Raw genomic sequence first — 22,875 nt, forward strand, 5'->3', positions numbered from 1 at the left:
GAGGGTATGAAAGAGAGAGAGAGAGAGAGAGAGAGAGAGAGCGCGCTCGTGCATGTAGCGCCGGACCACTTCACAGGAGATGGTGCACACATAAGAGAATATTCGATAATCGAATAGTAGTCAACTATTAAATTAATCACCGACTACTTTTGATAATTGATTAAACAGTTTGAGTATTTTTTAAAGAAAAAAGTAAAAAATGGTCTGATTCCAGCTTCTTAAATGTGAATATTTTCAGGTTTCTTTACTCCTCTATGACAGTAAACTGAATTTCTTTGAATTGTGGACAAAACAAGACATTTGAGGATGTCATCTTGGGCTTTGGGGACACACTGATTGATAATTTTCCCCATTTTCTGACTAATTAACATTCATTTGGAAAGCGAAAATGCTTCAGTCCACCTGATAAATATAACTTACTTTCCTTTGAACTCTATTTTGGTCTCCACCAGTCTTTCACCAGCTAGTTGCTAACTATGACTGCCATTTAGTGCTGGGCAGATGATGTACGGTGGGGTTTATCAGAGTTTCAGGGCTCAACAATAAGGATTGCCTACTTGCCCGGGGCAAGTAGAATGCCACTTCAGGCTAGTAAATCTAGCAACTCACTTGCCCAATTGGGCGAGTGGTAAAATTAAACACATTGTTTTTTTCCACAGCGGATGATGGAAGTAGCTAAGGAGTGAGCCATCTCTCTTCCTTCTCTTCTCTGAGTCATATGTGCAGTACCGATTAGGCACTTGCGAGAAAATGGCAGCGGGTAAAGGCAAAGTTCATGAGCTGAAGTGCAAGCAATTATTTCAATTATCCCGGGAACAGGAGTCGAGTTGGGTGGCGTTAAAGGACGTGGGCGAAACTCCAGATTCATTTACTTAAATAAAGATTAAACATGACGATTAACTTTGGTCTTTTGGGCAAGTGAGCAAAAAAAAAAAACATTAACATTGAACCCTGAGTTCAATCATAAATGTGCCGTAAAACCAAAACAATAAAAGAGGATAGAAAACTAGAGCTGCAGAGCTGATTGATTTCACCACTCCAAGCAACCTCCTTCACATCACACAGTTATTTGATTTAAAAGGTGATAAAATAAAAAAATATTGATTAAGGAATTGCAGGTTTGCAGCGTGCGAGGCTGTCCTTGACTCGCAGAAAAGGCAAAGAACACCTGTAACCTTCTCCCTGCTTCATGTAAGTCAGTAGTTACTGGCTTATACAGATTATACAGACAGCCGTGGGTGTGCAGGTGAGAGAGGTGGCGGGTGAGGCGGTAGGGGAGACGGGAGAGGAGCGGCTGGCAGGCTGCGTCGAACCCTCAGGCAGGAGTTAGACAGGCTGAACTCCATGAATCATCCACTGGGTTTCTCACTGTCTCTCTGACCTTTCAGTCTCTTACTCGTTCAATCTCCCTCTCACCGACTCTTCCACCGTTACATTTCACCACATCGTCTGCAGCGCTGCATTTTCCCAGATCTCTCCCTCTACGATAGCATCTTCTGACAGCTCCTCCTGTCTGCCGGTGTCTAGCTCTGTATCTGCGCTCGCTCACCATGTATCCTCCTTTATCTCTCTTTTCACGTAAATTTCTTCCCCACCTCTGCCTATCATTCCTCGGCTGTAATCACTGCCCCTCTCCTTCCCTCCGTCGTCCTTTCACCTCAACTGTCACTCCTTCTCCTCCTTTTCTATCATTTTCTTTCCTTCCTTCCCTCCCTCTCTCGCTCTCGTCTTTCTGGGAGCCGGAGTGTGTATTTGTGTGTGTTTCCTCCTGTGTGACAGATTGATTCTCACTCTGCTGATTTTGATGGAGAGGAGATGATGTATTTGGGCAAGGGAAGCAGGGAGGTGACAGCCAACACTCCCCCTGTGGTAAGCTGACAGCATGTACATCAAACCAGTCTTAACCAGAACCACTGGGCTTGTTGAGCTGCACAATACCGCGATTTGGATGCATTCATAACACCCTTAGTGATACTGACGGCTTGTAAATAATGATCTAGAATCTCATTTCATGTGTTATATGTAATTGTTAAATCATTATGATATTATAAACTAAAACTGGCAGGTTTATTAGATTTTGCACAAGATGCTAACGTAGATTGTAGGGCTGGGACGATACACCTATCTCCCGATTCAATACTATCACAATATACTTACATGTATTGCGATTTTTAAGTATTGCGATTCGATATTAGGATTTATTGTGATTTTTGTTCATTTTTTTAACACTAGACCATGGGAAAAAGGTTGAATCAAACACTTCTAGGGACTTTTACTTTGGAAAATATCTAAATTAATACAGTAAAAATGTTTGAAAATGTTTGATTTTCAGCATATATGTAGTCAGAGATGTCCTGAAATCAAATATATCAGTTATTGTCTAGCATTATTTATTAAATTTTTTCCAGCAACCCAAAAAAATCAAAGAATAAAGACATTTCCCTCACAAATTGGTGGTATTTTCTTTTGAATTTATAAGGGACATATAATGTTTTATACTTCTGGTGAATATAATCCAATCAATCTTATTTCCATATATGTATTTTGTGTATACAGTTCCCTTTGTTAACACCTTATTTTGAAAAACGGACGTAGTCACATGTGTATATTTCCGCTAACTCCGCCAAGTCCCTCGGTAGCTCTCCCGTCAGCTCCGTTCTCTTTAGACATCCATGGTCAGCTCCATCAGGGCCGTTTGAATGCATTTAACATAAATGTCAGTATATGAATGCTCTACAGTTGTAGCGTCGGCCGATTTGACCACGAAGATGTGAGTGACGGCTGGCTTGAACGCACGTTCCCTGTCCATGACAGAGTTAGCAAGCAGCTTTAGCCATGATGTCTAGCTCTGCTTTTCCTGGCGATGTGTGAAACCCAAAGTGTTTCCATACTTTACTGTATGTGTAGTGTTTACCACTTTGGATTGAAAATGTGAGGGTGCAGGTCGGCTGCGGTTTGTTTTGGTTGACGGATACGGAACGGATATGATGTTACGTTACTTAGACTACAACAATAAAAGCGATAACTTCCTTCTTCCTCTGCATAGACTCAAATGAAACAAACATCGATTCTGGCTTTAAAAAATCAATTTCCAAAAAGGTTGAAAAGTGAATGTTTCTTTAGACATTTAGTTTACATGTTATTATTGTTTCAATAGCTGTAATAGATGTATACAGTGCATCAAATGTCAACACACGTGCACATCGAGGGCAGGGGGCTGTGGAGTGTTGGAGGTCACATGAGAACCGCAGGAGGCAGAGTGCTCTTAATTTCTCTCCTCCATTAATTAATCCCCCTCATTTCCTTTCCTTTGTGTTCTCGCTTCCTCTGCTTGTTGCTAAACTGTTGCCAGGCTGCGAATGTGTGTGTGTGTGTGTGTGTGATGATTTGGGACGAGTACATTTTCTCTGAGAGAGGCAGCTGCTGTCGTGGGTTTACCTGCCAAAGGAATAAATGCATGTAACACACGTACACACCCCCTGCTGATATACTCTGTTAGATGTAAGGCTGCAACTTATTTTAAACAAGAAAAGTGTATAAAAATCAATTAATTGCAACCCTTCAACAAATCCCTGTCACATGTAACCAGAGCTCAAAGTGGTGTTTGCTACGGCTGTCCCGAGTACCATTTCTACATTATTATTAAATACATACTAAAAACGAAGCATTCAAATACTGATTTGGAGGTTGATTACCATGGCAACGGACGAAGCTTTGAAGCACTCAGGTCAGCCATAGTGTTTGCTTTTTTAATGTGACCGATAATCCAAAAGTATTAAATTTACAGGCCCATTTTTACTCTCCTAATGACGAGTAACAAACGCCGCTGCCTCCTCAACTGCTCGATAGATTTACACTAATAAGCACGGCCTTGAATCATACTCTTGTGATAGCTGTGTACTCACAATGGAGTAAAAGTACCACATGATGATTTTCCAAAAGCATCCTCTCTACTTCCTATAAGCTCGGGAGGATTTATCTTGTGGGTTTTTTCAAGATGCTTTCAGCTGCTAGATATTATGTCGCTAAAATCTTCTCGATTCCCGGTAATAAAAAGGCGGTGAGCTCACTTAGCAGTCTAAAAACAGAACATTTTTCTCAATTAGATCACACAACAGTCGTCAAAAAATGAGAACTGGGTCACAATGAGAATTATATTTGGAAATCTAGGTCTCCAGTAAAAAAAAAAAAAAAAAAAAAGCTTAAAACCACTTGATGTAGATTACGACCATTTATGAGATCAGACTCACTTTTTTTTCCTCTCTCAGTCATCAGTATTTTAATTCTAATCATTCCTGTAGACAAATACTTGTGGAACCCGAACCCGGCCCGGGCTGGAGGCTGCGGTTCCTGAGCCAGCAACACTTAGTCAGAGTCTGGCAGCGGGACGCAGCAGAGCGGCGCAACGGGAGATGAGGCCAGAGTTTCCATTATGTGCGGGGAAGGGAGCTAGGAGTTTCTTCCTACCGCTGGCCTCGGCTGCTGGTGTTATGTTGCCTCCGTGAGGGACCAGAAGGGAACAGGGACGCGTTGTGGTCAGAAAGGAGAGCGGCGAAAACAGCAACACAAGTCACTTTAGTGGGAGACCAGACAAGCCATCCACCATACTATCATCATCTGCCACCGCCAGGTTACCTAGCAACCCCAAGCTGCTGTTTGCAGGTGGCTCCTTCTTGACAACAAGGCAGGGTGGGGGCGGCCGCTGCTGCTGCTGCTGCTGCTGCTGCTGACCGCCAACAGTCACGGCCATTTACTGTGCCACCCTGAGCAGCACTGTGCTGAAACATGACCCACAGCCGCTGGTTAACACAGGCAGCAGTCAAACAGGAGGAGGCTGTGTGTGTGTGTGTGGGTGGAGGAACATGCCCATGGAGGGGCGAGAGGTGGTATAATATGGATATATGGCCTGTGCATCTTGTAGGGTTTGGTTCTGACAGCCAAAATAGCAACAAATCAAATTGTTATAGCAAAAAAGGAATCCACAAAACATTCAAGTTGCAGGCTTCTCATTACAAGTCGTCACTAAATGCTGATTTTTCGCCGTTTGAAATGGCAAATGTCGCTGGCAGTTGATTATATCGGCCTTAGCGGATTAATGATAATTCTCCAAGTAGCTTGCCCAAAGGCTAAAACTAAAACTTGGCTCTTGTCTGGCTAATGTGTTCTCTGCAATTTGGCATCTGTGCTCGGCCAAAGATAATTTGTTGAAGAAAGAAAGAAAAGAAAAAACCTTTGACATGACTCCACATTTGTGAGTAAACTGTGTGGTTTTTGCAGTTCAGCAAGACCAACTGGTGGGATAAAATTCAGCTCAAGAAAAAGGTGTGCAAATGTAAGTAAGCAACTTTAGCTACTTCCAAAAAGCCATCACCCTAATGGTGTGCAATCATGTGTGCAATAAGTGCTCATGTGGAGGCACAAGTTCTGCATGAAAACACGGACACAACAGGAATGCACTTGCATGGATGTGGCAACAAATGAATAGGAACCCACACACACAACCTTTTGGCGGGCTGCCAGCAGCTGCCAAGGACTGTGGAGTAACGGAGAAGTTTGGCACAACGCACAGATGTGCCATTGGGTCAAACAACACTTTGTTTTCCTTGCTGGAGTTTCCTCCCCCTTTTCATATGGCACTCTGCCAGAGCCTGTACTTCTGGTTTACTGAGGATGAATTACTCATTTACTACTTCCCTCCCTCTCACACACACACACATACACATACACATACAACCTGCCATAAACACACACCAACCCTTCATCTGCCTGTGACAGCGCGAGGTCACTGCATGAGCTGTAGTGGCTGAAGAGAGGGAGTACAGAGGGTGAGCAGAGGGGGTGGGTATAAGCAGCCTTTGTTGGCAGCCTTCTCCTTGCCCTTCCCTCCCTTCACTTCCCCAAAAGTAGCACACAAAGGCCACTTGTCCTGCGCTGCCAGTGCCCCACCCCTGTCACCACCCGGCTGCCCGCCACACCAATCCATCCCCCTGCCAAGAAAATGAGCGCACGCCTGTTTTAAATGGTACCCTCTGTGTGCACGGGCGGGCCGGGCGCACACTCCACCACGGGACAAAAGCGGGTGTCAACAGCATCCATGCCGGACCTCCCCCTCTCCCCTCTCTCCCTTTTTCCCGCTCTTTTATTCTCCGGCGTTGCCCCGAGCTACGGAGCGCGCTCAAGAGCTCAAGACCGCAGAGGAAGCGAACAACACGGCAGCAGCGGCAGCGGCAGCAGCAGCGGCGTCAGCGGCAGCGGCAGCAGCGGCAGCAGCAGCGGCAGGACGGGCGGACCTCGAAATGACTACATGTTGGACTACTCGCCTACCTTACCGACCACACAACACACCCACCCACGCACACACTCTCTCCTTCTCCCCTCCTCTCATCCTCCCTCCCTCCCTCCCTCCTCCCACATGCCAGACTTTATTAGACATCCAGAAAAGAAAACAGGAAACATGCTGCTTGCCTGGAAAATGTTGTCTCCACATTCTTCGGCTTAAAAACTACGCATCGCAGCAAAAACACAAGATGATTGAGGGGGGAAAAGAAAAAAATACAAAAAAAGGGAAGTGGAAGACCCTCTGCAATAATCCAAGGAGGGTACCCCCTCCTCCTCCTCTCTCTTCTCCTCCTCCTCCTCCTCCTCCACTCCTTCAACCCCCCCTCTCTCACTAAGCCCCCGGCTGCATCATCTTCAGTCCATGCCTTTGAGGGCTGAGAGAAAAGCACCATACACCAGCGGCGTGCAGGCTGGTGATCGGATGGTAGCGGGTTGGAGAAGGTGGTGGTGGGGAGGAGGAGGAGGAGGAGACGCTTTTGTCCTTTTTTTTTTTTTTTAATCTCCCAGGAAGAAAAGGCTGCGGTCGGGGCGCGCGATGGCTGAAAGTCTCTCTGCCGCTTCCTCTGCTGTCAGCTGCGCAACATCTATTCTCTCTCTCTCTCTCTCTCTCTCTCTCTTTAGCTCTTTTTTCTCCTGCCTTTGTCTCAGCTGATAATAAACCAGGAGGAGCAGAAAAAAAAGATCTTGCGGCAGAAAAACAAAAAATAATTTCTGTCTAAAGCAAAAGTGTCAGCTCGAACATGCAGAGATGAGCTCCTCTGGGCGCGCGCAATTTACTCCCCGGCTGCGTTCACTCCATAGCATCCGCACACATAACACACTCGAGCACAATCCCTCCTCCCTTTTTTTCCCCTCCTCCTCCTCCTCCTTCTTCTTCTTCTCCCCTTTTTTTTATGTTTTATTTCTGATCTGGACTCCACAGTGTTTTTAAGAACGCCTGCCCCCTTTTTTCCCCCCTCTCTCTCTCTCTCTCTCTCTCTCTCTCTCTCTCTCTCTCTCTTTTACACACACACACACACACACACACACACACTCTTGCTTTAGTTCTCTCCCAGCCTCACCTCCCTCACCCTCTCGATTATTTGGTTTCCTCCTCCGCTTTTCCACTTTCATCTAGACCTCAACCACCCCAAACACCACACACACACAGAAAAAACACAACCTCACCCCACCCCTGCATTTTGCGGGTTACCGGGAAGAGATTGAAATGGTGACACACACACACACTCCCCTCCCTTGCTCTGAATATGTAATACACACACATACACACTTTAAACCAGATGAACAATGCAACATTCAAGCCACTCCAGCAATAACATTACAGCTGTAGAGTTGGCTGTTTTTTGCACCATCAGGGAAGTCATCAGAGCCGAGTGTGTTAAGTTCACAGTTTGGTCCCTGGAGGGAAGAGGAGGGAGGAAGGCGAGCTGACAGATCCCTCTGCTGAATGACTGCGAGGACGAGCGGCTGAAAACACCCTGTTTAGAATAACAATGTAACCGGAGCCTCCCTGCAATTCTGCAGCACGGCCAGAGCACGGCGATGCACATACATACACATAGATATACACACTCACACACACCTCACCGGCTGCATGACAGGCGCGACCAATAGACAAAGAGCCCCGGCACGGTCACACGCCACAACCGATTATCACTGACAGTAAAGTGGAAAGGTGGAACGGCCCGAGCAGTTCTGGCTCAGGAGGGGGGCGGGTGGATGTGTCCATCCCGGTGTGAAGCCACTTTCTTTCTTTTTTTTTTTTCTGCAGAATAATTGTGTGCATCCACTTTAAGTGTGTTTTTATGTGTGTGTGTGTGTGTGTGTGTGTGTTTAGGGGACTATCAGGGCTGTTGTTTCTCAGCGGCGAGTGCCCAACGAGCGGAGACGCGGCACGTCAGTCGAGACGCCGTCTGCAGCGATGACACATCTGAGGGAGTGTGACCATCAAAGGCAGCAGCCCCCACTTCCTGCCAGCCGGCCAGACACACACACACACACACACATATATACACACTCTTGATGGAGTGTGGGGATACGGCTGCCCCTCTGATCTTTCTCCCTTCAATAACATTAGAGGATGTGCAGGAGAAGGGGGGCTCTGACTGACAGCAATATGTTAATATGGAACGTGGCAGATCACAGCTTCTCAAAAGACAGAGCCATTCTGCGAGGTTGGGGATATTTTAAGAAGACAGAAAGGCGTATCAAAGAACACCAAAGGTTGTGTGAATGGCCACCGATTACTGCCAACGCCACAGGTCAAGAGGTCAAATAGTATTGAGCGCCAACGTAAGCATTTAAAGATTATATTTGACCACTGCTGCTCGGTTCACAGGTATTGTTGAGGTTCAGTCCCTCCAGGATTTGGGGTTTTTGTGTCCCAATGGCTGCATTTCAACAGTTTTTTTTTTTTTTTTTAAATATATCTGATAATACTTGTAACCATTTTGATATTTGCTTACTGATGCGCAAATCATGCGGTATCTTTCAGAGTAAAAACAAGCTCAGGAATCTTGAAGAATTTGAGCTGCTGCTCTCAAATAGCTTGAATGGAATTAACGTGGCCTGTAACGACGGCATGAGATTGCTTCGTAAACTTCCACGATAGCGTAGTGCCAGCCAAATATTCGTAAATGTCGGTGTGCCCACCTGCTCTGCCATAAAACGAAATTTACCGATATATGTGCAGGCTGTCTGTTTCAGAAAACGGTATTATTCTTTCCTTGGTCAACTCTGAGTTGAACTCGGTCAGGTTCTCATCCAGAGTGTGGATCTACTGGTGCTCCAGTTTGCATCTGGGTGCTGATTTCTGTCTATTGTCAAGTATTAGCTGTTTTTTATTACTGTACTTTATTGTTTTTTTGTATATATTGTCTGTTTTTATTTAATACGCTATGGACCTTCTCCTTTACTCTTAATAAAGTCATTACTAAACACACTTCTGTACCTTTTTTTTTACCAGATTCTAGTCTATTCATTATCCTCAATGCCCCATGAAACACATGGTTAGTTTTGGGTATTAGATAAAAGATGGTTTATTTTTTGTAACTTTTAAAATGGTCAATCAAAAGAGTGTGTTTTATTTATCATTGGCTCATAAAAGTAGCTCTGGTCTGGATTGTTGTGCATGTAACAGCAGCATCCCTCGATATTGACATTTTTTTTGGGAACATTTTTGAGAATCAGAAAACAAAATCTTTCAAAATATCTAGGGCTGTCCTCAACCAAAGACATTCTTAGTTGACTAACACTCATTCGATATAGTCGACTTATCTGTTAGTTGATTAAATCGACAGATCTGTAAAACTGAGTTTCTCCACAAAGAATCACACAAAAGCACCACTTTAAATCTTGCGTTTACCAGAGATGTGCTCATAAGTTTCTTGGAAAAAAGTCATTCAGCATGAAAAAAAGCATAAAAAACGACTAAAGAAATCTTAGCCGACAAAGAACAAAACAACTAAGAAGGGGCAGCCCTACAAATATCGCAAAGAACGAGTTGAATTTGTGTTCAACCTTGTGACCACAAGTTCACAAATTCCTAGAGGGACTTGCTCCCTGAAGAGAATACTTGTGATCTCTCCAGCAGGTGCCGTTGTCGACAATCAGAGGCTGAGGAGCCCAGAAACATTCAGGTCTCAGTGGGAAAGGTAGCTGGACGGAGGGGATGGGTTACGTGCAGCCACAGGCCTGGTGCAAACAAACCGCTATATGCTCCCGACTCCAGCAGTCGACGTGCATGTCGTTACATGTTTGGAGGGGGCGAGTAAACACTAATGAGAACAGATTGGCACAGCAGGTCCCCCCCCCCACACACAAACACACACTTCCTCTTTCAGATGTAGAGCAGCCAGACTTGGGTCTAAACCAGTACTGAAGGCTACATCTGTTCGCCCCACAGCCTCTGTTGCCATAAAGCAAAGCCACAACCACACCTTGGAGCATTTGTGCCGGCACACACCCAGTTATTGCTACACAACCGGATTTATTGCCTGAAATAAAACTAATCAGCTCATTAGCTATTTATTGTTCTGTGTTCTTATTTTTCTCCCAAAAAATCTGTGAATTTATCGGTGTTTATTTGAATATAAAAAAAATGGTGAAAATCTGATTTTAAAAGTGCCATTTGCAATACTAGCACTCTACAGTTTATCCTTTTCTGGTTTTGTTTTCTTAATTGGAAGTTTTTGGGATTTATATGGTGCCTTCAAATTAAACTTGTGAGCTCGTGTTTACAACATGGGAAGCCGTGTACACAATATGCTTGGCGTTCAAGTGATTAAGTGTGAGAACACCGCTGCTAAGCAACGGCAATTTTAACGTTACTGTCCGCATCTAGAAACCACAGAGGTTAACAATTTAGCAAGCTATCAAGTGGGTAACATAATGCAGGAAATGCAAAGGCATAATGACAGAGGAAAAAGCTGAGGCCATTGGGAATATCAACATTTTCCTCAGACCTATTATAAAAAATTACAAAGAAAAACAATATACGACTAAATTAACTTATTATGCACCGAAAAATCAACCTTCCTTTCAGAAACTTTCCACGTACGAGGTCGTGAATACCACAAGAGGGTATATGAACGCCCCCATATGGACCCGTGAACACAGTAAACACTACCCTATTTGAAGACACCATTATAGTCTGTTCATTTGTATTTTCTCCTTCCCTGTTATCTTTCATTTTCATCTTCATTTTCTATGACGTGAAGATTTTCTGAGCAGCCATCAGCTTTTTTTCTTGAGTGCTTCGGTGTGAACGAGGACGTAAAATCTGGGTAAACATCTGTTTAATCCAATCTGCTCGTGTTTAAAAAATCTGGGACATTTTCTCCATGAAAGTAAGAGTAGAAAACCAGTAATAAAATCTGTAAAAAAAAAAACTAATTTAAATGGAAATGATGAGCCTTAACACTACAACAGAATTCAGGTTTATCGGCAAAGAAAACCACAGTGCTTTTAGAAGCATAATACATTTTTCAAATTCAGAGGTAAAGAATTCAGAGTTCTCCCTCCTGCTGCATGACTTCCTAAAGCCCTGACCTTTAGCACAGTGAGAGCCGCGGTCACGCTCCGGAAGACCCGACAAATGGCCCGAGCCTCCTCACAGTCCGCGTGGATTTACCGTTGAGAGGGAGCCCTCTCCTCTGACCGGCCTAATTATACTGTAAGCGCCCTTTTCCTGTAAGCGCTGGAAGTTGGCTGCTGAGAGGACGCTGGATGTAGAGGCCTGTTAAATCCCCCTAAAGCACTTAAAGGGATTTTAAGAAAGCGAATGGTAGAAGGAGCCAACCTGCCGCTTGGCGATGAGGCCTCGGCCGACCACATTACGACCGGAAGCTCAGGGGTCCGTTTCAGATGCTGGACTCGGGTCAGCGGGGGGTTCTGCTCAAAAGCAGTCGTACCTTAGAGGATACCCCCTGCCAGCTTTTACAGTTTGCTGGCTTTGAATGTTTTTTCATTCTGAACTCTCGCTCTTTTTATAGTTTAACTTAATATAAGAGTATGTGCTGTCTTATGCTAATGTTCTAGTAATTAAAGGGGCAGTTCACTGAAATTACAAAACACACATGTTCTAGGGGCGGGGATCACCAGAGGCTAGGGATGTGCATTCCAAGCAAAAATACTATTCGAAAATCACGGGGAATTAATCGATTATTATTAAAAAATCGACGTATAACCCCAACAAAAACGTGTAAAAACTCTTGTGAGACTCGCTGCCCGACGACCTATCCTAACCTTAATCATTCAAGGTCAATGCCAAACCTTAACCATCTCGCAAGAGTTTCCCAAATTGTGGGTTACCTTCTTGACACAACCACAGATTCTGGAGAGGTTAATTTGTAATCTGACCCAACTGCAAGGCGGCATACTCTGCAAGTTTGAGCTAAAGGGTAGATGCAGAAAGTTTACCAACTCATCCACTGATTCTGCTGTAATGAACTTTGAAAATGCCCTTAGATGGTAACTGGGCAACTCTTTCTTTACAGACAGTATTCTCTTTACCCAATCCACACCTCATGCACAGTGGATGAATAATGCAATATCATCTTAGCCACAGGTCATACAGCATTTGTTCGCTCAACAACTTAGTTTAAGAGCTTCAACCTCTGAGGGAACAAGCTGCGAGTGCATCCAACCAAACGTCGCTCCTCTTAAAGACACAGTCACTGTACAACATAGCTACAAACTGATAACAGATTTATCCTTTTTGCTCCATAAAAACATCCAAAAGTCCTGTGAGATTTTCTTTGTCCTTTATGCGCAGTTTTAGGGATTTGGAAGTAAGATTGGCTGGACATTCTAGGTGTGACAAGAGGGGGAGAAAGTGAGGTTTGAATAAGCAGTAGTAGTAGTGTAGTTTTTGGTGACGCAAGCCTAATTTCCCCACGGTGAATATTTATTTAGGAGGCCCAGGTTTATCCACTGAGAGGCACCTGCCGTGGCAGCAGCAGCCAGGGTAAATAACCCCCAGGCATGTATGCAGACACACAAGAGCTCCCACCCCCTCAGCAGCGGTCCAGATAACAACCCTGAGTCAACACTGCCACTCCGCTTTTGTTTTCTCTGCCTCCCCTCCTCTCTTCCCCTCCCACGTTCCAATCCCTGCGGAACCGCAAGGACCGGGGCTGAAAAGATGCGGGGATGAGGGACAGTGAGATAGTGAAAGAGAAAGAGAAAGAGAGAGAGGGAGAGAGGAGGGCTAAATTACAGCATGGGAATGCAAATGAGTGCATTTTATTTGGGGGGAGCCAAGGAAGGCAAGCAGGCTTTATTTTCCAGGCAGGAATGGCCCCCCTGTGGCCTCTGGATCAGTTGCAGCAACGGCGATGGAAGAAAAACGAACACTCTCGCTCTGCCTTTTTTTACTTGGGGAGGAATAAAACAAGAAATATAACAAATACAAAACCCACATCTCTCAGAGGCTGGTGCAGTCATAAAATAAAATGATATTTTGCTATGCTTTCACACCACCACTCTCCTTCACTCCCTACCCCCCCCCCCAGCAGAGACACACTAAAGTTGCTGAAATATGGGCACTGCCACCACAACCACCTCCCCCCATCTGGAAAAACAGCGAGAAAGGGAGCGTGCACAGGAGGGAAAGGGGACGAGGACGGAGGAAGCGGGGTGAGCCAGCTGCAGGTGGCCTCCAGATGTGGTGGCTCTGGGGACGGGCCACTCTGGCGCTGTTAAGGGCGACTCAAAGCTCCCTCCTTTTCCTTCCATCGCTCCTCCTCCTCGCTCAGTGACAGGAGCCATCTGGCCTGGCAGAGAGTGTGGAGACGCAGCGGAGAGAGTCCCACCCTCCCAAGTGTGGCCCCTGCGTGCCATTCAGCCGAGTGCACAAGTAAATAAAATGCATGCGCGCACGTACACACAATACCTCCCGCTTTCGCCTCCCCCTCCCTTAAGCTGTCACATGGCTATTAACCCATCGAAGCTGCGGCCCAGCTGTGCTCCATTACGATAAATACAGCAGGGTCGCGAGGTCTTGTCAACCAGGAGTCAGCCATCAGATACCATGAGGTGTCCACTTACAGCCTTTTAAAGCTCACTTTGCTAAAGAGTTACAGCCATTTTCATCATCATAACTCCCCCCACCCCCCACCCTCTCTTCGCTTCATCTCCTACACCCTCTGGAAAAGAAACTCCCACCCACCACCTCATCCACCTCGCTCCACCATGGCAGATGATATTTCACACTTCCTCTCCGGCAGAGCAGACCCCTTCTCCGACACTCACCATATCCCCCCCAAACCCCACTGTAACTGGAGTTTGCGTTTTTGGTCACACGACACCTGGAACATCCGACACCTCCGACGACGACGCTGCCCCACTTCCTGTACTGTATGTATTTCACTTCAGCTAAAGCGCAATTACCTGCAAGTAACAGCATGTTCTCAAATAAGCGAAACGCAGAGCCACAAAAAAACATTTCCTGGAAGACGAATCATTTGTTTTATACCTCGGAAAAATAAAATAGCTCTCCGCTCCCCCTCTCCAATTGTCAGTCATTACAACTCTGTTAAGAATACTTTTGGAAAAGGTTAGCCAGTTAAAGCGCTGGCTGCTTTTCTGCAGGCACATTTGGTCTTTGTACGGCTTGGGAATACTCCTAAAAGGATTCCTGAGTAATTGTCTATGCTGCAGTAGAAATTGGGAACGGAGGAAAATGGACTGTAATGACAGAAAGGGTATGAGGGTAGTAGCAACATAATGGCCAACGAGAGCGACGCAGGGTTAATGCCGCGCTGTTCTCTCTGGATATTATTGAACGAATAAAACCCTCCATGTCCTATTAGCATGTACAACATACCAAACAGGGGAGGAGGGGCTCACCCCTTGAGTAGTTTTTATTTATTGTATTTATTCATTATCTTAGCATCTGGCATAAAGGAGGCTCTTTTAAGACTCTAATGTCCTTCAGGGAAACGCATTCAGCTCGCTCGTTAGACAAATAAAAGACACTAATAGCAGCAAAAAGGTGGACTAAAATGTCCTAAAGATGTAAACACTCTGAGGCTTGAAGGATTTCTTTTTCCTACTTATCCTCGCTGCCCATTTTTATATGCTCTCACATGGGAGATGTTCTGAGCGTCCCTGCTGTGTTTGCTGGCTGCGGAGCTGAATGAATGGCAACCAGTAGCATTGATTTGCAGCGCGGGCCGCAGATCAAACCACAGGACAAAAGACCAGGCAGGAGGACAATGGTGGAACACAGTGGGCCGCATGGGAGACTAATGACAACCGGTCGATCGGGACGACCACAACCGACCACAGGCGCACTCGTTCCAGGAAGGGAACGGGCCTCGCAACACGCGTGGAGAACGGTTAGCGAATCAGCCACAGGTAGCACACCGTGGTGGTCAGAGGAAGAAAAATATCCATAGGAACACAGTTCTACCTTTTTATCCTTTCTTCATCCTCTCCGTTTCCCCCATCTCTCTCTCGCCGGCCACACAGACCATGAAGAAAGTAAATATGTGCGCGAGGTAAAGCAATCGGTTAACCTTTGAAATACCCTGGCAATGAGATCTGCCGCTCTTTACTCTTTTTTCAGCTGCAAAAAAAAAAAAAGGAAGAGAAGAAGAAAAAAAAAAAAAAAAACACAAGGTTGGCCACCACTTCAGAGGGGATATTCAATATCCATGAGCTTTTTCATTTCACACTGATGAATAATTCAGGGTGACCTGCCCACCACTGAGTGAGAGAGAAAGAGGGGGGAGGGAGACAAAAAAAAAAGAGAGGAGGAGGGCTGGGGAGGTGTGCAGAGGTAGTTGTCTGTTTTAGTGAATGCAGCTGTTGCCGTTCGACATGCACAAAACCAATCTCCTCCCCAGCTGCCGCGGAGAGAGGAATAATATACGGCAGAATTGACGACAGATAATTGGGGAGATTATATCAAAGTGCTGCCATTCTTACAGCGAGAGCAGCGAGCACACATCGTCGCTATCCTGTAAACAAAACAGCCACGGGACGGGGGAGACTAGTAGAATAAACATGACAATGCAATTTCCCAAAATAGACGGGGGATTTTTCTCACCGATCACAACATGTTATGATGAGCACACACACACACACACATTCACACACACTCCTCATCTCGCCATTAGCGCTTAGCAGTGACCTTTAGGACTGTGAAGGAGGATGCAGGGAGCAGTTAACTTTCAATCTAAAGTCCAATCAGCTGGCCTCCAGTCATCGTTATCCAACATGAAATATTTATCTCAAAAAAGTGAAAGACTGTTAATTTAGGACTCATTTAATCTTCAAATAAACACGTGGAACATAAAATGCTCCGTTTAAAAATGTGCTTACAAAAAACTGAAACTGTATCTAAGATTTAAAAAATGTGTAACCTAGGGTTGCTCAGCGTCAGCAGCTCAGCTGGCAGAGAGCGAGACACTGGGGAGTGTAGAGCCGGCATATTTTCACATCTAACTCTATGAATTAAGACTTTATTTCGACAAAAAACACAGTTGGTGATTATTGGCACAGTGGAAAGACCAACCAAGATTTTTATTTATTTTTGTTGAGTTTGAATGAAGTGTGTTTTACGAAGCTCCGCTGCTCAAAAACATCCCAGCTGAAACTACAGCAAGGGTAACTACACCTGCGTACACCTACACCAGCTAATATATCAGCAATCACCGATTGTTGGGCTGACAGTGGCCGGTTGGACATTTGTTTTACATATTGCCCAACCCTTGTGTAACCGTGTGTCAGATCCTTAATCCAGCATGTTTTAAGAATCTGAAATTATTCAGAAACTTGCGTTCAGAAAAACTTTGATCATCACAAACTGATGGAAATTTGTCCCTGACATTGCTCAAACATTACTTTCAAAAACACTTTCTGGCATACACACTTTACAAAATATAAACCCTCATAATACTTTTAACGACACATTATTAATTAACAGCAGTACAGTAGATGGGTAAGACGTAAGGCCCACTTTCGGACCGGGGACGGCACTTCTGACCCCGTGCGGCAGAGGTCAGCTGCTACTATCGAGCACGCACACAAACACACACTCAAGCTGTCACAAGCAGAGGGAGACCAGCTGTTCCTCATTCGCTCGAAGGCTCCGTTCCCTCCACGGGTTGGCTGGCTTCGCAGAAACCATTAATCCCTCTGTGAATGCAACCGATGGTTTGGAAAGATCAACCATGAGAAAACAGCGAGGGAGGTTTTGAGGGGGGGAAAGATGGGGATGTGGTGTGTGTGTGTGGGGGGGGGGGGGGGGGGGGGGGGGGCTCCACAACACTTTTTTTGTTTTTTCGGAAAAAAAAACTACTGCAGTGGAAAAATAGATTTTCCTGGCCATATTTCCCCGGGGACACAAACAACACAGAGGCAGAGTGGAGATGGAGCAGCAGATAGTTCATGTAACATTTACCAGGTTCTCGGGAAACTGGAGACACATGACAGAAGGACTGCGCGCAGATAAGCGTTTAAGAATCTAGAGGTGAACGGCGGCCTTTAACGGCGCAGTCATAACATACAGCGCAGTGAGAAAAGTCATTGCTTTGGGTTTGCACTCCAGCACATTAGATTAGAAATCAAGCAATGACTGTGAGGTAAAAGTGCTGACTTTCAACTTTCATTTGAAGATGTGAACAGTGTGCAACTCATAGCCCTTTTATATACACAGTCCCCACAATTTAGGACGATAAAACTGACCCGAAACATGCAGATACGGCAAGTTTTTATGGGTAGAGTTTGCTTAACAATCCAAGACAGTAACAAGATCTCATTCCAATTTATCATTTGTTTTACTTGCTCCCGAAACGAGCGTCAAAGACTTTGAGACCAAACATTAACAAGTTTTGGTTAACTTGTTTGACTAGGTTCTGTACCCTAAAATAAGAAAGCAAATGTACACAAAGGGTTACAGCTCCTACACTCTTCATTTGGCGGGAGGAAACCGACCCAATATGACGAAATGCATCACTGTTTACGTGTTTGAATAGGCGTAGTGGTTTGCGTAGATACAGTACATCAATGCACGCACGTGGTGTTGTAGGATATTAATACTAGAGCAGACTGATTATTATACAGCTACATTCCCTGTAATAACCCCTGACCGACGCCATGTGAGCTGAAACCCCTCATCTGTCTCCACTCATTCATATCAGAGGGATTAGTGAGGATGACACAGACTACCACTGACATGTGATGCCTGTATAGTAGCATCCACACACACAAACACATATCATACACACACAGGTGGCCAGTAGGATTTCCCCACTCTAATTCCCAGCCTATTCCGAGACAGGTAACGTAAGACCCTAACCCATTACAGTTATCAGCAACAGCAGGTAAGGAAGGAGGTCAATATACAGTGCACTCAGGAAGTATTAGGACGTTGACACACTTTTGTTGTGCTGCCTCTGTACTCCAGGACTTTGGAGTTGAAATAAAACGATGACTATGACATTAAAGTTTGCACTTTCAGCTTTTATACTCGGGTGTTTACATCCACATCAGATAAACACTGGAACTGCAACCCTTTCTATATAAATTCACTTAATATTTAATTAGCAGTCGATGTCTGAAATCTATGACCCACTGACAGGCCTGAATTGCAGCTATCTTCATCTCTTGCTTGTTTCAGGGTTTTTTCCCCTCACTCTGGTCTTCCGCGGGTCAAATACATGATCAGTTGGACTGAGATCATGTGACTCACTCTTTACCATAAAAACACTTGGTTGTCTTGTCTGTATGCTTAAAGGATCATTATCCTGCCTGATACATTGATCTGAAATTGGGTAAACATGTATGAAAAGGGTTACGAGTCAGACACGGTTCACCCAATACGGATGTCAACATCCTCAAACAGCCTTAAAGGGACAGTGTGTGACATCTAGGGGTGTGGTTGCAAATTGCAACCAACTTAAACCCCCTTACGCTCACTCCTATGTTTCCAAGACCACGGTAACGTGAGTCGCCGAGTGTAAAATCGTGGTAGCGCCATTCGCCTCGCTCAGAGGCCATCCTTACCATAATAACACTACTTTAGGTGCAACGGAAGTCAGACGGTGGCTGCCGGTAATGCGGTTTTGCACTCTGTGGCTAACGTTACTGCGGTGTGTCAGAGAACTAAGATGGCTAACGTACAAACACGAAAGGCTCTCTCTATAATCAGTGTTTGGTTTGTCCATTCTGGGCTACTGTAGAAACATGGCGGTGCAACATGGCGGACTCGCTCCCTATGTAGACATAAAGGGCTCATTCTAAGCTAACGATTAACACAATGATTCTTAGTTTCAGGTGATTACACACTAATGAATATATAAATATTATATTCCATTTCTGCTAATAGATCCCCCAAAAATGTTACACACCGCTCCTTTAAAGCTGTTTAATTTAAAATCCAATGTGCTTAAGTAGAGCCAAAGCAATGAGACTGTCCTAAAACTTTCTGACTGCTCTATACTGTATATGCACAGTAAATAGAGCTAGTCAAAGGAAGAAAGAGACAGATAGAGGAAACTTAAGGTCTTGTCCTAATGTCCTGCTGTCACATCCAGCCGGCCTCAGATGAAGACAAACACTTCCTGCTGCTGAGAGAGGGACATCTGTGGAATGATGTGTGGCAGGAAAGCGAGGGGCAGCGGCTGCATTGCGTGTCGTCCACAAACGCACACACATGTCCGTATATCACAAGACACAAATACGCTGGAGTTATGTTATTTCATAAGCATTACATCAAAGCACCCTTATAAAGTCAAAAAAGCAGAGTGGCTGCACAGGAAGACAGACGCTGCCTTGTTTCTAAAACACGCACACATAACACAGACGTGTCCAGAGACGAAGTCTGAGGCCACACTGACACACAGGGGATGTTTCTCTCTGCCTAGCCAGTGGAAAACAGGCAAGGAATGCACGCTGAAATCAATGTCAGACACCTGAACAAAGAAGTTTAGCCAAGGACAGCTGAGCACATTAGGCATGCATCCTCGTGGATGTCCTTCCAAATACAGGCAGGGAAATTAAAATCCCATTCAGGCTCCCATGGGAGCAATGCACTGGAAGGTTACATAACTGTCAGCCGCACCAGTGATGGCTTCCTGTCAAAAAGACGGGGGGGGGAAAAAGAGGATCTGCCATGTTTTGACTAACCTCCCAGGAAGGATACAACCTGGGTACAGTGGCACCAAGAGAATAGACGTATATACAGGTGAACACGTCAGCTTGACACATCCCATATGGCTACGAGAAGCTGTTGCCAAGTCTCTCCTTCCTGTAAGCTACAAGCCCTGCCCCCCCAAACGCACCTTCGCCTACTAATTCTCCAGCCCAGAAAAGTACAGCTGAAGATCCTCTGTGGATTATCTCCACAAGGAAACCACGTGCTGGCATTTGTGGACAACACGCATGCATCATTAATCTACCGAGCACGCACACAACGCAGGCTAACTATCCAATCACGTCTCTAACTGGCTATTCTGCTTCACGTGACATCGAGAGTTCGGTTTACCCACCTGTGCTGCTCTGCGAGACGCTACTGACAGACAACTCCATGGCCAATGCGAATGCTGCAAGGCGCTCTCCTTACTTTGGGTGGAGTGTTGCAACTGAGCTCGACTCAACCGTTTAATGCCATTATTAACACTACTTATGGCTTTAGCCAACCAACACAGCGCCCGGCGGAGAGGAGTACACAGGCAGGGCCCTCCCACCTGCACCTTTTACATGAATATTTTAAAAGGAGCTGCTGATTTCGCTGCAGCTCACATCTTTGCTTTTCAAAAACTCTTTGCTTTGAGAATAAATAAGATTTCGACAATATGGAAATACGGATGCCTCGGCAAGCTATGTGTAAATTTACACTTTGATGCAAGATGATAAAGACTGGTTTGCATTGGAAGAACAACCAATTTATTCAGTAGGTGCAAAAGGAATAATGTGTCAACTTTTCATCAATATGCATGTTTGAACATAAAATGCCATGCATGTAATAAGAGAGGCGCTTCACCGGTGTGTGCTCAAGCCTTTGCACAAAAAATGAGAAGCAATCTCTTGAGATGTGCACTGTTCAGAGAGAGAGAGAGTAGAGAAGAAATGTTTTCATTAAGTGCCCTGCAACATCTTATTATTTTCACTCTATTTTCTCTTCCTCCAAACTGCACATGGCTGATAATAAAAAAAAAGAGTAACAAGTGCACGAAATAAATGTGCAACACTGCATGCAGGGCTTCACTTTTCCCCTTTCCTTAAATGTGAAGATTATCTATCTCTGATTACCACCGAAACCTAGGTTGCCTAGCAACACACAATTAAGAAGTATGCTTTCCGATCGGCGGCAAGGGCTGCCCATTATCAGATGAAGTTACTGAAGCAACAAATGTCAGCTACATGCAAATGAGTTTGTTGTGCTAAAAGTGTATTGGAAAGGGAGGGGGGGGGACTTCCAACTCCCACCTCCCCCCTTCCTCGTCTTCTGAATGTCGCACCTCGCTTCTTATTTCCTTGACAACACATGAAGGGAAGCCACTTCATAAAAGTCATTACTCTATAACAAGTGCAGCAGTCCACAGACCCATTAGAGAGGCCAGACACACGGTTACAAGGCATATAAGCAAGCAAGGTTAAAAGATTTAATTCTTCCCTGAGCTCATCAGCTCTCATCTGCAGGGAAATATATCAACTTGTTAAAGGAGACATGATGATGATCAGATGATGCCTTGCTGGAGAATTTACTCTCACGGTAAACTGAGCATAGAAAAAGCTGCCGCACTACTTGTATAAAGCTTGTACGAGACAAACAACACAGTTTGTCAGTTTTGCAACACAAGAAAAATCAACATAATTATGCGTTCTGTGAGGCCGCTGAAGATAAACATTCAACATATTCACGGGAATATGTGGTTGAAAAGAATACGCCATTGTAGAAAAACAAACAAAAAGACAAGTTTGGTCTCGCCATATTATATGCAGCGGCGTGGTTACGACGAGACGTTCACAAGCAAAGCATTTCTTTCATTACTGTCACTCTATAAAAATGTAAATTGATTCTTAAGAATTGGTGAAAACAGCACAGAGCAGAAGAAATTTACTTTGAAATACATTTGAGCAGGTAGCGAGTAGGGCTGCAACTAACGATTATTTTCATTGTTAATTAATCTGTAAATTATTATCTTGATTAATCAATTAGTTGTTTCGTCTATAAAATGTCAAAGAATTATGAAAAATGACGATTAGTGTTTCTCAAAGCCCAAGATGACATCCTCAAATGTCTTGTTTTATCCACAAATTATAAAGATATTCAGTTTACTGTCATAGAGGAGTAAAGAAACCAGGAGAATATTGACTATTCTTTTTTTTTTTTTTTTTAAATGACTCAAACCGATTATCAAAATAGTTGCCGATTTTGTTTGTAACAGCAAACAAACAAACAAATGAAAGAACGTTTAGCGACACTACAATGCGACAAGAATTTTAAACAGACAACAGGGTGTCTATAAAAACAGTTACCTATTATAGTCTACACAACTATATATCCAATTAGTGTAATTGGATTTGAGGCAGTTAAGCTGCCGATTAGGTGAGAGTACAGTGTAAAATTGAATTACAGCAACTCTCGAACATGGAAATCAACATCTATGTACTACAGAAAACTAGAAATACATGCCTTTTTGATTTATACTAACTGTCTTGTAATAGAATAGGTTTAAGAGTATAATAAAAGCACAGCTAGTAAACACTATCCTGTATTTAAGTATATTCCATTTACAAGAAACCTTGAAAAAGCAAGGTGGAGCTACCAAAACAACTCCAAAAGAACACTGTTGTTCTAAAGATTATTCTGACCAATAAACTACGTGGAAGAAAATGACAGAAAAAAAATGTTGACCTCAATAGCTGGAGTGCTGCTCATGAGAAATGTTTCAACTTGGTGATGAGACAGGATCCCCTCCGGCAAATGACACAACCCTGTTGCAATACATGTATAAATAGTTGCGTAATTTAAAAAAAGACCTCTCGGAGCAAAGCTGCTTAACTTGTCAGATGCATCTTACA

The 22,875-nt window shown here is 44.4% G+C and overlaps 1 protein-coding gene across 7 annotated transcripts in view; it reads right to left on the reverse strand.

Annotated features, from left to right (window-relative positions):
- The window catches only part of LOC119479988 (C-terminal-binding protein 2), a 61,596-nt gene that overhangs the window by 25,032 nt on the left and 13,689 nt on the right, over window positions 1–22,875 (reverse strand). The window lies entirely within an intron of this gene.

Source organism: Sebastes umbrosus, chromosome 20 (assembly GCF_015220745.1).
Source record: "Sebastes umbrosus isolate fSebUmb1 chromosome 20, fSebUmb1.pri, whole genome shotgun sequence".
NCBI lineage: Eukaryota > Metazoa > Chordata > Actinopteri > Perciformes > Sebastidae > Sebastes > Sebastes umbrosus.